This window comes from Mya arenaria, chromosome 1 (assembly GCF_026914265.1).
Source record: "Mya arenaria isolate MELC-2E11 chromosome 1, ASM2691426v1".
In the NCBI taxonomy this organism is placed as follows: domain Eukaryota; kingdom Metazoa; phylum Mollusca; class Bivalvia; order Myida; family Myidae; genus Mya; species Mya arenaria.
Genome location: NC_069122.1, coordinates 13,181,811 through 13,194,254, shown reverse-complemented (window position 1 = coordinate 13,194,254; position 12,444 = coordinate 13,181,811). Strand labels below are relative to the sequence as shown.

Genomic DNA, 12,444 nt, shown 5'->3' with positions numbered 1-12,444 from the left:
TTATTAACTATTTTGATTCAATTAGCATTCACATTTAGTCAAGTCACCATGATTTGCATTTGAATTTTTGCTATTTGTAACATTAGACATACCTTATATACTTCATTTGTACAAAAATTAAACAAATAACAATCTGTATTATAAGATAGCATAATTTGAAAAAAAACAAAAAAAAAACTTTTATTACTTAATTAATTGCTTAAACAATAAACATACATTTTTCCATCCTTTTTTATGAAATTCAAAAGCCATTGCATTACTCTTCATATTGACAAACAAAAAATAAAAATAGTTCATGTATGTAATCATCTATTTTATTTACTTTAAACAATCATTTGATATCATTATAATTTAGTTCTTACAAATCATGTAAGTAATTTCACTTTCAATAAATTGAGAGTTAATAAACAGTCACATTACAAATTCCTTTTATTGGATCTTCAATGTCAGATGGAAAGCTATTATTAAGGACCCAAGTGATGTTTGTTCCTGCATCTGAACTGCCTAAATGCAGCCAATTAGAAATTTTGCATTGAATGTTACATATTTGGGTTAATTAAGTGCTATAATCCCTGTCCCGACAATTTTGAAGATAGAACTTAAGAAAAGTTATTGACTGGCTAAAAGAAAAATATAAATTGAGGAATATAGACAATGTAATCTTTACAGATATACAAAAATGATTCGCAGATACATATTTAGACTTATCGACATTTTACTTAATATCAGGTTCTTACAAATTATTTATAATATTATTCTTCATATACATACACATTATTTAGTAAACAGTACTGTTTCAACAATTCAAACAAATACATAGTTACAAATCAAATGTTGCTGTATTATGGCAAACACTTGGTGTTCTATCAGTACTTTAACTGAACTGGAACCTCAGATCAACCCATAAAGAAATGGAGTCTAGTAACTTCCCACTCGCCTGCCTCTTGGAACAACTGGGCCATGATTTTACCAGTTACCAGTAAGTGTTCTTTTAGACCATCATGTTGGTCAAAAATGTAATCAGACAAATCAAGACTGTCCGTAACTGGAAATCGGACCTGTTTCAATACATAGGCCACACTTTTTTTATCCAACTCCTTCCAAATGATGGGTAGTGACATGGACATTCCGCAATCTAACTTCTGCAGTGACTTCATTCATTCCTTTAGTCAAATACGGACAGTGTGAGCTGTTGAGATAGACAGCTCCTGTGACATCACATTTTATTGTGAAGAATGTCCAGCATAGATGGCTTGTCATCTAATGTAGCTAATATGTCCGCCCGGTCAGCTCAATCGGTAGAGCGTTGGACTCTGAATTGGACATCCCGGGTTCGATTCCCGGGCGGACCAGGTCACCTCTGTTGTGATTGGTTATGAAATCCTTTCTACGACCATTCGCACTGTACCACTGCACCTGGCATGTACAGAAGCTGTCAGTTCCTTGCAGAGGTGAAGGCACCTAGTACTGGTTCTGCCCAGGATAGGTGTGCGGTGGTTGAACTGTCACTCTGGGACCCTTCAATGTGCTCACGCCGGGACCCGGAGTATAAACTACTAACACCACCACCTGGCAGCCTGCTCTGAAGCTTGTCCATAGCCCCATATGTGTGGCCAGTCATCCATTATCCCCATTTTAATGATAATCTGAAAATAATCCCAAGCACATTTATATGCATATTTATTATATCATATCCACTTCTATACACTTATCTTCTCTAGGATGTTCAAACAGGCTTGATGTGACAATACAAAATGTGAAGACAAATAAACAGTGAGATACAACAAGTATATTGAATTTTCTGTCTGATTTAAAATGATTTGTAATATAAACAGGACAGGTGAAACTTTCTATTCGAAAATTATCTTTTTTTTATTGTCATTTCCAAGCATTTTTTATGATTAGATTATTTAATATTTCACAACTTAAATACTATCAGGAAGTCATAAGATTAACCATCTATATATATATAATAAATCATATATATATATATATATATTTAATATATAAAAACAAGTCATTATACAAATGATATACACAAATTAAAAAGGTATTTATACTTCTGAAACACTGTTGCACAAGCCACTGGGCACAAAGAGGTTGATGAAGGTTTTCCTGATGCCCTTTGAGGTTTCCCCACAATAATGAGAAAGATGACCTCTGAGAGAGATGGTGGTTATTTCCTGAAACATTAAATTTATACATGTTGTATATAATTTAAAAAATAGGACACTTGACAATATACAGAATGCTGTACATAAAATTCATAAGTCCTATAAATAAATGCTTTTGAAAAATTCCAGAACATATAAACAGCAAAACCCAAAACCTCTTGATTTTGTTCTCAATTGGCCAACAGGGAAGTATTTTTTTTTTCAAGAATCCATGAAAACCAGTGATATAAAACTGCTGACAAAAAATTAGATCATGCATTTTTCTTTAACTGTTAGTAATAGTTTAACCCACAAAACATTGGCTTTCAAACGAAAATATGCAAATCTGCGATATGATCTATGTCAGCAGTCTTTTATCATTGGTTTGCAGATACTATTAAACCCAAAAATTTGCTCTTTCCAAGACAAAAAAAATAAAAAAGTTATAAAAACGGTAAATTTGTGAGAGTGCATGCAGCTTTAATAATAATTAATATATTCTTGTAATGAAGCTGTTATGTGCTAAAAATAGAACCCAATGAAAAATAAGCATATCCTAATAAGCCTAGCTTTAATATTATGAAGTATTTACTGAATCAAATAGACATATATAGGCAAATGACTGAAAAGCTACCATAATTAAAGCTGCACTATCACAGATTAAACATTTCGACAACTTTTTAATTTTTGTCTTGGAACAAGCCAATTTTTGCTACAATCCATGGAAACCAGTTAATAAGACTGCTGACAAAAAATTAGATCGCGGATTTTTATATTTAAGTTCATAAATTGATGTTTTATGCATTTTTCTTAAACCGTTAGTAAGGTTTTAAGCTCTAACATTTTCGAAAATATGAAAATCTAAGATCTGTTTTTTTATCAACAATCTTACATCAATGGGTTGCAGATATTTACGCAAAAATTTGCTCTTTCCAAGACAAAAATAAAAAAGTTGTAAAAATGGTAAATCTGTGAGAATGCAGCGTTAAGAGTATTTTTTAAACTTATAATGAAAGTCATTTGCATTTATTTTACATAAGCACGAAAACTAATGTGTTATTTATTCTGAACTCCTTTATAAAAATGTAGGACAAAACATCCCATGTCATTTTTGACTAAGGGGACAAAACACGTCCAACCCATTTAGACAGGGTTGACAAAACAACCCAGATCATTTTGACATGGTGGACAAAATAACCAGGAAAATATTGGCAGTTCAAAAAGTTAAGACCCCCCTCCCATCCTACCAACACTTGAAAGATTAAAACTAATTGGCCATTATCAAGATGTGTTTTATTACCCCCAATAAACACCCTTTTTCACTTAATTTATTAGGTTTAGAAATGTTACTATGGAGATCTTTATCACAGCATAAGGAAGACACAGTGACTTTAATCATAAGGATTTGCTACAAAGCTACAGTACAATATTAAGTTCAGCATTATGATAATCCTTACTTCAAAACACTCTTCTTAAAAAGGTGTTCAAGGCCAAAATCTAATATTCATATTCATTACAGGCTGCTTTGCCTGACAATTATTAATTTCAGATATTTGCTTTAAGCAATTTATTTTTAATTATAAAAACACTTTCTCATAGTTTTCATCTTCTTTTTGATATTGACATGTTAATATTAAAGGGGCCTCATTTGTTTTTAATATTTACGTTAGTCTTATATTAAAGCTGCAACCTCACAGATTGAACGTTTTGACAACTTTTTTTAAAATTTTTGTCTTCGAACAAGCGAATTTTTGCGTAAATATCTGCAAACCAGCGATAAAAGACTGCTGACAAAATATCAGATTGCAGCTTTTCATACTTCCATCCAAAATTGATGTTTTATGCATTTTTCTTAAACTGTTAGTAGCAGTTTAAGCTGTAAAACATTAAATTTGGAATGGAAATATCAAAATCTGAAATCTAATCTTTAGTCAGCAGTCTTTTATCACATAAGCAGGTATTTACACAAAGAAATTCTAATACATAAAGTTTAAACAAAAAATAAAAAAGTTGGAAATCAATACATACACAAGTTGACTAACATATATTTTGAATAATAAACCTTAAATTACTTTCCAAAGAATGCATTTAAGGAAAAGTTACTTACTGAAAACAAGACTGTAACAATGCATGTATTTCAAAGTGAAAACGCATATATATTATGTATTTTAAAAATGTAATCCTTTATACTTTTTACTCTTTCTGTTTTTAAAAAGGATGTAACCCTAACCAAATCATTTTATTTTTGGCCCTACTATAACACAATCAAGAATTTAGCCCCACATTCCAGAATGCAGGGCTTAACTTGTGTTATCATTTTGATCACTGACATGACATCATTGACAAAATAAGGATTCAAAAATCTTTGTTTCCGCCCAACTGACCCTGTTTTTATCCTTCTGATCCTTTTTTGTTTTTGGTGTTTTGATCAATATGTGCTTTTTTAGTAAAGACCTTAATAATTCCCTGATATAGGTCAGTTTGCCAAAGAAACATGGTCCTAAAAAAACAACAGTTACCGTATGCCTACCTTTTTTGATATTTAACTGGAAACTATGAATACTTTTTTTTGGCCTAAGCAACATTTTTTGTTTGAAGCCAGTGTGCATGTGCATACTGTGTATTTTTTTACTTAATTACATTGTATTGTCTGCGAATTACCAATATCAAATCCATTGTCCTATTTAACAGGATAATGGTTTTGATATTGGTCCCATGTATTATCATTATAAAAAGTGTAGGAATTTTATTCAAGACCATTTGCAAGATGTGTCATGTTTGGTGTCAATATTATGCTTGAATGATCATATTTTATATTTGTCATTGTTAGATATTTAATTTGTATAAAAAATGAGCAATAATAAAACCTCTAAAGTTTTTTCCTCAGTTGGTAAGAATTACACCTGTTGTTGTTGTTGTTGGGTTAATAAAAGTCTGCTTGCCTATGGCTCCATTATGGCTTGACCCTGTCACACCCCCTAGTGTGACTGAAACATATTTGTGAGGCCAAAGGGGGATCTATCTTCATTGAATGTCAGTATTTATTTTAGCTCCACCCCTTTTACTTGACCTGGCATCGCCCCTTTCACTGAACCTGACATCTGATTGGCTGAATGAATATGCCTTTTAAAGGTTTCCTTATGACTGACAGCCCCCACCCCCCACAGAGAAAGACTGGTCATTTGAGACAATCACTATCATATTTTGAAAAGGCGGCTATATGCATGACTATGATGATTGTAATTGATTTAAGATTATGATCATTATCTGCAGTTATGCACTTAAATTCATAAAAAATTCATGTTCCTTATACTATGAAAATTTTGGAAGAAATACATGACTGTCAATTTAGAATTGAACTTAATTTCCATGTAAATATCCTTAAATTGTATAACATGTCGAAGGCAAAATGTAGATTTTCACAGATTGATACAATTGCTAAAAGGCATGTTCATTTTTTCAAGATAATGACATTAATAGAAGGTTTCTACTTTGTGTAAGGTTTTCTGAATTTAAACATTATTTTTTGTCTTCAAGTCTCTTAACATTACCAAATAAAAAGAACTGTCCTCCAGTTTGTATTATGTAGAATAAGATGTAATTTGGAAGTAACTGTAATTTGTTACAAAGATGGTTTAACCAAAACTTAATGAAAATCCCACATTGATTTCGTGCATTTATATATATATATATATATATATATATATATATATATATATATATATATATATATATATATATATATATATATATATATATATATATATATATATATATTAATACATATAGCCCGGAATAGTTGTAGCCCGGAATTATAGCTATTCTAGTTTTTCCGACCTAATCCTCCGGTACAAACAAAATTAAACCGTTGTAATATACAAACATTACTTCGGAAACAATAGAGTCATTGGACTGTTACATGAATTTCAATAGCTCGAAATTCACCTTTTATTTGTTACTTCCGGGCTATATGTATTAACATAACAGGGTTTTCCCATGCTGGTACAAATAAAAGGCGAATTTCGAGCTATTGAAATTCGTGTAACAGTCCAATGACTCTATTGTTTCCTACGTATAATTCCTTGCTACAACTATTAAGAGCATATACTATCACACTCATCTGACATATTGGGGATTAAATTTATGTACCAGTACATTATCTTACAGAATGATAGTGATAGTCATTATCAAATTATTATCCTGATTAATAAGTAAGTTGTTGAGTGAAAACTATTTTTAAATTGAGACAATAAGGTGGATGACATGTTAAGTTATTGAAAGCTTTGAAGATTTTATACAAAAGTTATAAGTTGTCTCAATTTATGATTTCGAAAACCATTAAATTGGCAGGCCTAAGCATCATGAGCCACTCACAGACTTTGATGGAATTGGTAAAAGACAAAAAATAAATTTTTACTTTCTTAGTGTTGCAATGCAAAAGATACTGGGCCTACTTTCTATCGAGTAAAACATTCTTAATATATATTTATTTTTTTTCCATTTGCCAAATAATGGAAAATTATTTGAACTTGATTTTGAAAAATAATTATTTTTTATCCTGACTATATAATTATTTAGTCTTTAAAACAGACTCTCTTCCTTTTAAACTCTAAAATATCTTTAAAAATAAAATAAAATACATTTAAACCCATTAAGATTTAATTAATTATTTAAACAGGCCAGTCTGCACTGCCTTTTCAGTAAGGATTTTAGTCAAAATCATATCTTCGTAAGAACAAGACAGTACACCATAGGTAATTATGACCCCCCCCATAATTATGCATATTATGCATATTTGTATACATGTATTAGCTAGACAATATACAACGATAAGTGTATTGTATATATTAGTGAGCAAATAAATGCATTAATAAATAAATAAATACAGATTTATACTGGTAAATAGATTTATAAATATAAATATTTTAGGAAAGATAAACATTAGATAAAAAATATTATCAAAGCCTTTTTAGCCATATTGTATTGGCTGGTGGGGTTACTCAAAATTACCGTGCATGGTCCGCTTACAACCAATTAAATATTTTCAATAGCTCTGAGAATGATTCATACAATCTTTGATATGATGTCAGTTTTTTTTACATGGCATGGCTTGACTTGATCAATATAAATTTTATATTATATGACTTGCACAATTCACATGACTTTTCATATATATCCTTTAAGTTTTGTGTGATAATAGATCTTTGATCTAAATTTGTGATTCAAAACTTAAAGATACATATATATATATATATATATTTACTGCTTCGGAATCACACTTTACACACAAGACATGTTAAAATAGATTATTGTACTCACTGTTTTTTAATTTAAGTTTATTCATCAAACTCTGTCACTCTAGCTGTCTCTGTATTATCAGCATCACACATCAACTAAAACAAAAAATAATAAGAATTATAACAAGAAAGGTTCAAGTAGTTAGAAAATATATGGGCTGTCATTGGACATATAATATAACAATTTACCATGATTCCATGAAATATTTTTACAAACTAGCAAACCTGAACTCCTTTGTATTTTTTTACATCTTTGTGAGATTTTGCATAAAGCATCTATCTAATTCTTTGTTAATTTACCACATTAAAATTTATTGATTAACTGTACTTTTATTTATTTTATAAATATCTTATATGTTGTGCACCAGTCAATTGTAACCCTGGCGCCCCCAGGTCCAGGGAATAGCGGGGACTTTGACTTTCGGTCCAGCCAACCCTGGGTCTAATCCCCTCCCCTGCGGGAACGAACTGATGGTAAAACCCCGGCCAAATGCCCCTGCACACCAGAGACTCTATATAAGGCCCAATCTCAGCTAAATTTGGCTCAAAGACAAAACCACTGCGGTCACCCGGCCCTGCGTGGCCACATAGAAAGTAAAAACACGGCCCATTTCCCGACTATTCCCAGTATACCCCCAGACCGGGGGGTGTGCGTGGTTAGTAACCGTTACAATTGACTGGTGCATTGGTTATAATAACTGAGAGGCCTCAAAGATGCTCACATGACTGTGACCTTTTTGACCTTTTAGCAGATTAGAACAAAGAAAGGATTTTTAAGAAATATACTCAATGAAACAGAGTGAAACTTTATTCAGGGGCTATACACCGTATGATGAAATAGCGAAAGAAGAGAAAATTGTCGAAAACTGACATGAATTTGGTATCAATGTGTACAATGCATTGAAACTAACTAACTGAAGTACCACATAGTTTACAATTAATTGATTTTTCACATTTTTTTTTCCATTAAAAAAGATTACTAGGTGGGTATACCTAGTATAATTAATTTTTATGTGTGATTGGCTAGTCGATGTTATCACTTAATGTTACCAAGCTAGGTATATATTAAATCAAATAAACAAATGTAAACTTTCATAGCAGTGGATACAACACTGGACTGCAATTTTGGCGACCACAGTTTGAACCCGGTCTCTGTTATTTTTTCTTTACATTTTGATATTTTTTTACCAATTATGATATCAAAAGGATAAACATTTTATTGAATAATTGTCCTGTATACTGGGACTGACCCTACTGTTTGTATAGTCCATTGGTTAAAGAAAATAGATTAAAAAAGAGAAAAAAATAATTGTAAAGTGTGTGTTTAATGTAGCACTACCCTAATGAAAACCTCCACTTGAAATGCTTCATTTTAATGTTTTATCCTTTATTGTTAAGCACATACCTACACATCTTTTGTGGGTTCATGTGAGCAGTTCAACTTCAAAGCAACCCAGAAGCTGACATACATGCCATATCCCCCGGAGGGGGGAAAATCCCCCGGAATTTCGACCCATCCCCCGGTCTCCCGGAGGGGGATGAAAATCCCCCGAAATTAAAAGAAGTGTGTTTAAAATTACGCAAAATTATCACAGGGTTTAATTATATATGCCTGTTTGCAGTTATAATGCCCTTCTTGTCTTAATTGGATTATCATCTGATGGTGTGTTTTAACAACACCAATTGGGTGACACTTAATAAGTCAGCAGGGCACATTTCATGCATTGTTTTGATTGAAACTGTCAGAATTTGCATAAGAAATGTCAATTAGACATGTCAGATAAAAGGACGATTTTCATTGGTTAAAACTATAGGTTTTATCCAATCAGAGAGGATGTAACAAATTAAAGTGTTTAAACATGTGTCATTGTCATCAAAATGATTTATGATTTAAAGGTGACAGTACATTATTTGGTAAAGAAAAGGATTAAAATAACTAATAGACAATGCTGTTATTTGTAATGACCCACTAATATGTTTACATACATGACATGACCTTCATCTCAAATATCGGAAAATAACAGAACTTCCAGAAGAGAAACTGAAAGTAGACAATTCGGATGAAATGACTTTTATTTATTTTAATATTATGGTGGTGATGTTTTTTATTTTTTGATGAATGCCAAAAGATGATATGTTTATGAACTTAAACAATAAATTATGCATTTGCTTTTTATCAGAAGCAAACAAATCTGACTATTTGGGAATTGAAATGAAAAATATTGATAAATCATTCCATTCTCTCTATTAGTCTGAAAGTCATCATTTATGATCATAATGAGCAGATTTTGTATCCAATTTTAAACATATTTTTCTGTGAAGTATTCTATTTTGCAAGTGCGTGCTTTTATTATGCAATATGGCTGTGTCTCATTAAAATATAGATGAAGTGCTGGAAAAAGGGGTAGACAAGGTAAATTGGCACGTGTGTCATGCCCGTAATGCTACATGGCGATGATGAAAATTCTCTGGTATGTGACCCAAATCCCCTTAAATTCTGGACATAATCCCCTCGGGAGTCTTTCAAAATTATGGCAATTTGTTTTTTTGTACTTGCGTCTTAAAATACTCTGAAATTTTGTCAAATTAGACCTGCTAAAAAAACCCCTGAATACTACCAAAATCCCCCTGAATTTTCAGACTTTTGAACATTAATCCCCCTGAATGGTCTCAAGAAAATATGGCATGTTTGGAAGCATCTTTTTATTTTCCATTTCATTAGCTTACATTTTTCAACAGTAGTTTTATTAGAAAATAGTTATTTTCTTATACCGAAGGTAAAACATACTGTTGTTTTTTTTTGCATAATGTTCCTAAAAGTTTAAAGATATTTCATATTGATAAGGAACAGGTCATGAGTATTTTTTTAACTTATTGATTTCGCTGTAAAATGACATTCACAAGCTAAATCTTAGTAGACCAAAGAATTGTACGTTTACGGATTTTTGTATCTTTTTTGATATGGCAAATCCTTCACATACAAATTGTTTAGTATCAAAAGTGGGTAGTTATTCCGATCGGGATTCTGGGTTAAAGCATTTAACATCTCAAAAATATCATAAAACAAGAAATATTACCAGATTATGTAATTTTATATCAGTTCCATACATAAAAATGTCATATCCTATGAATAATTATGAGTTTGACGTTTATTTTTCATTTTTTGCTGTCAAAACATAGCGATATATACATGAAGGGCACCTGCAAGGCTTCAGGGCACAATTTTTAAACAATTGGAACATTTCGGCCATGGCTGAGTTGTTACGATTGTATTTACGAGGTCTATCTAGAAGCTTGTCAGTGGTGGCCGAGTTATTACGATTGGGTCGAGTTGTTCCGCTTGGCATAATTGTTGTCTGTGTCAGTCAACTTTTGTTTTATTGGAAAGGTAAATAATGTGTTTTAATGCAAAATAACTTTTCACTTACATGGTAAAGTATGAATATAAACCTTTATGATCAATTTAAACCATAAAATACTTCACTTCATACAATTTCAATATTTTTCAAAACACCCCCGGTTTTTGCACAAGCCCGTTTAGACGTTACTGGCTAAGGTCACAAATCCGAACACTTTCTGATGTTTTTTACAATTATCTTGGAGAGTTTATGTTGTAGTAAGTTAAACTTTCGTATGAAACATCTTTGGTTCATGTGAAAACAGCTGTCAAAGTACAGATTCACGATCTCGTCAATATTATGTCGAAAATCGTTCAATTTTATGGATAGTAAATCACCCTTCAAAATACGCTATGGAGGGCAAAAATACCGAACACTTGAAAAGCGAAAATACATGGTCATACAATTATAATTAAAAAGTATGCTATAATAAATAAATGGCATTTTTTAGAAAAATGCTTAACAAAACAAGATGAAACTTCGCAAGTGTGACCAAGGCAAGCCTCTGTATTGATCTAGATCATCGAATAATCGATCACGGTAAACAAACGCGTGTTTTAGCCGGTGTTCAGGATTTGTGCCCTGTTAGGAAATGTACCGTCAACCAGTAAGGATTGGAAGAATGTATTACACGTCTATAATTTTAGACTGGGGGGCGGGGGGGGGGGAGCTACAATAATAAGCGATTAGGGATACTTTTTTTTATTATTTTGACATTTCATGTGTATCCCTGTAACTGCCATAGTCTTAAAATCGTCAAAAGACCCATTGACGGTCATTTAGGTGGACTATGGGGGGGGGGGCATGGTTGCAATTGACTGGTGCAACCACTGGGACACCATTTTTTATTATTTTGGATATTTCTTAAAATACTCGTTGACGGCTATTTAGGCAGAGTAGCCCCACTCCCTGTCGAAGTGTGGATAAGAAGAGGACTGTTTCAAGTGAACGTTCTTTACGAGATGTCCTACTTATTGACTTTTTATATATTCAAAAATCAAGACAAAAAATTAAATGGAAAAAAATAAATGACTTACCAATGGGTGTTTGAGATATCCATTTGGCACCACTTTAGTGCCATTCATCGCTCTTCAAAGCTCCATAAAACAAAATCATTCGTCTAACACATTCCCGACCAAACTCCGCGCAGGGTTACTTCCCTTTGTAAAACAGTACAGTAATTACTGTACTGCAAGGGAAGTAACACTGCGCGGAGTTTGATTCCCGACATCTTAACACAGATGGTATTGATTACTGTGACATGTTGGTGTTAAACCGGTTTGAAGGTGCATTCACTCGAGTAATAAAGTCAAAGATGCACTCTTAAGTACTGCCAGATAAGGTTTACCACAATTAATAATGTTGTTTCAATATTCCTAAAAGAATGAATAAATGTCGAAAACAATGGTTCTTATGAAGGATATCGAGTTAAATTTGAAAGAAATGAGCATTACACACGGTATTTCTACCTTATGAGACTATAGTAGAATACAATAAATCTTTTAGCATTTACCAATCATTTAATATTTTTTTGCGCTTTCTGCTATTAAAAACACGGTTACAATCTTGTTATCAGTAATAAATATTTTCAATAAA

At 32.0% G+C, this 12,444-nt stretch overlaps 1 long non-coding RNA gene across 1 annotated transcript; it reads right to left on the bottom strand.

The window, feature by feature from the left end:
• Positions 1–662: 662 nt before the first annotated feature.
• LOC128237999 (uncharacterized) lies at positions 663–11,986 on the bottom strand. Its single transcript, XR_008261630.1, has 4 exons — positions 11,886–11,986; positions 7,473–7,546; positions 2,061–2,183; positions 663–1,646 (listed from the first exon to the last, which is right to left on the bottom strand). It is a non-coding gene; the product is annotated as an uncharacterized LOC128237999 (long non-coding RNA).
• Positions 11,987–12,444: the final 458 nt, after the last annotated feature.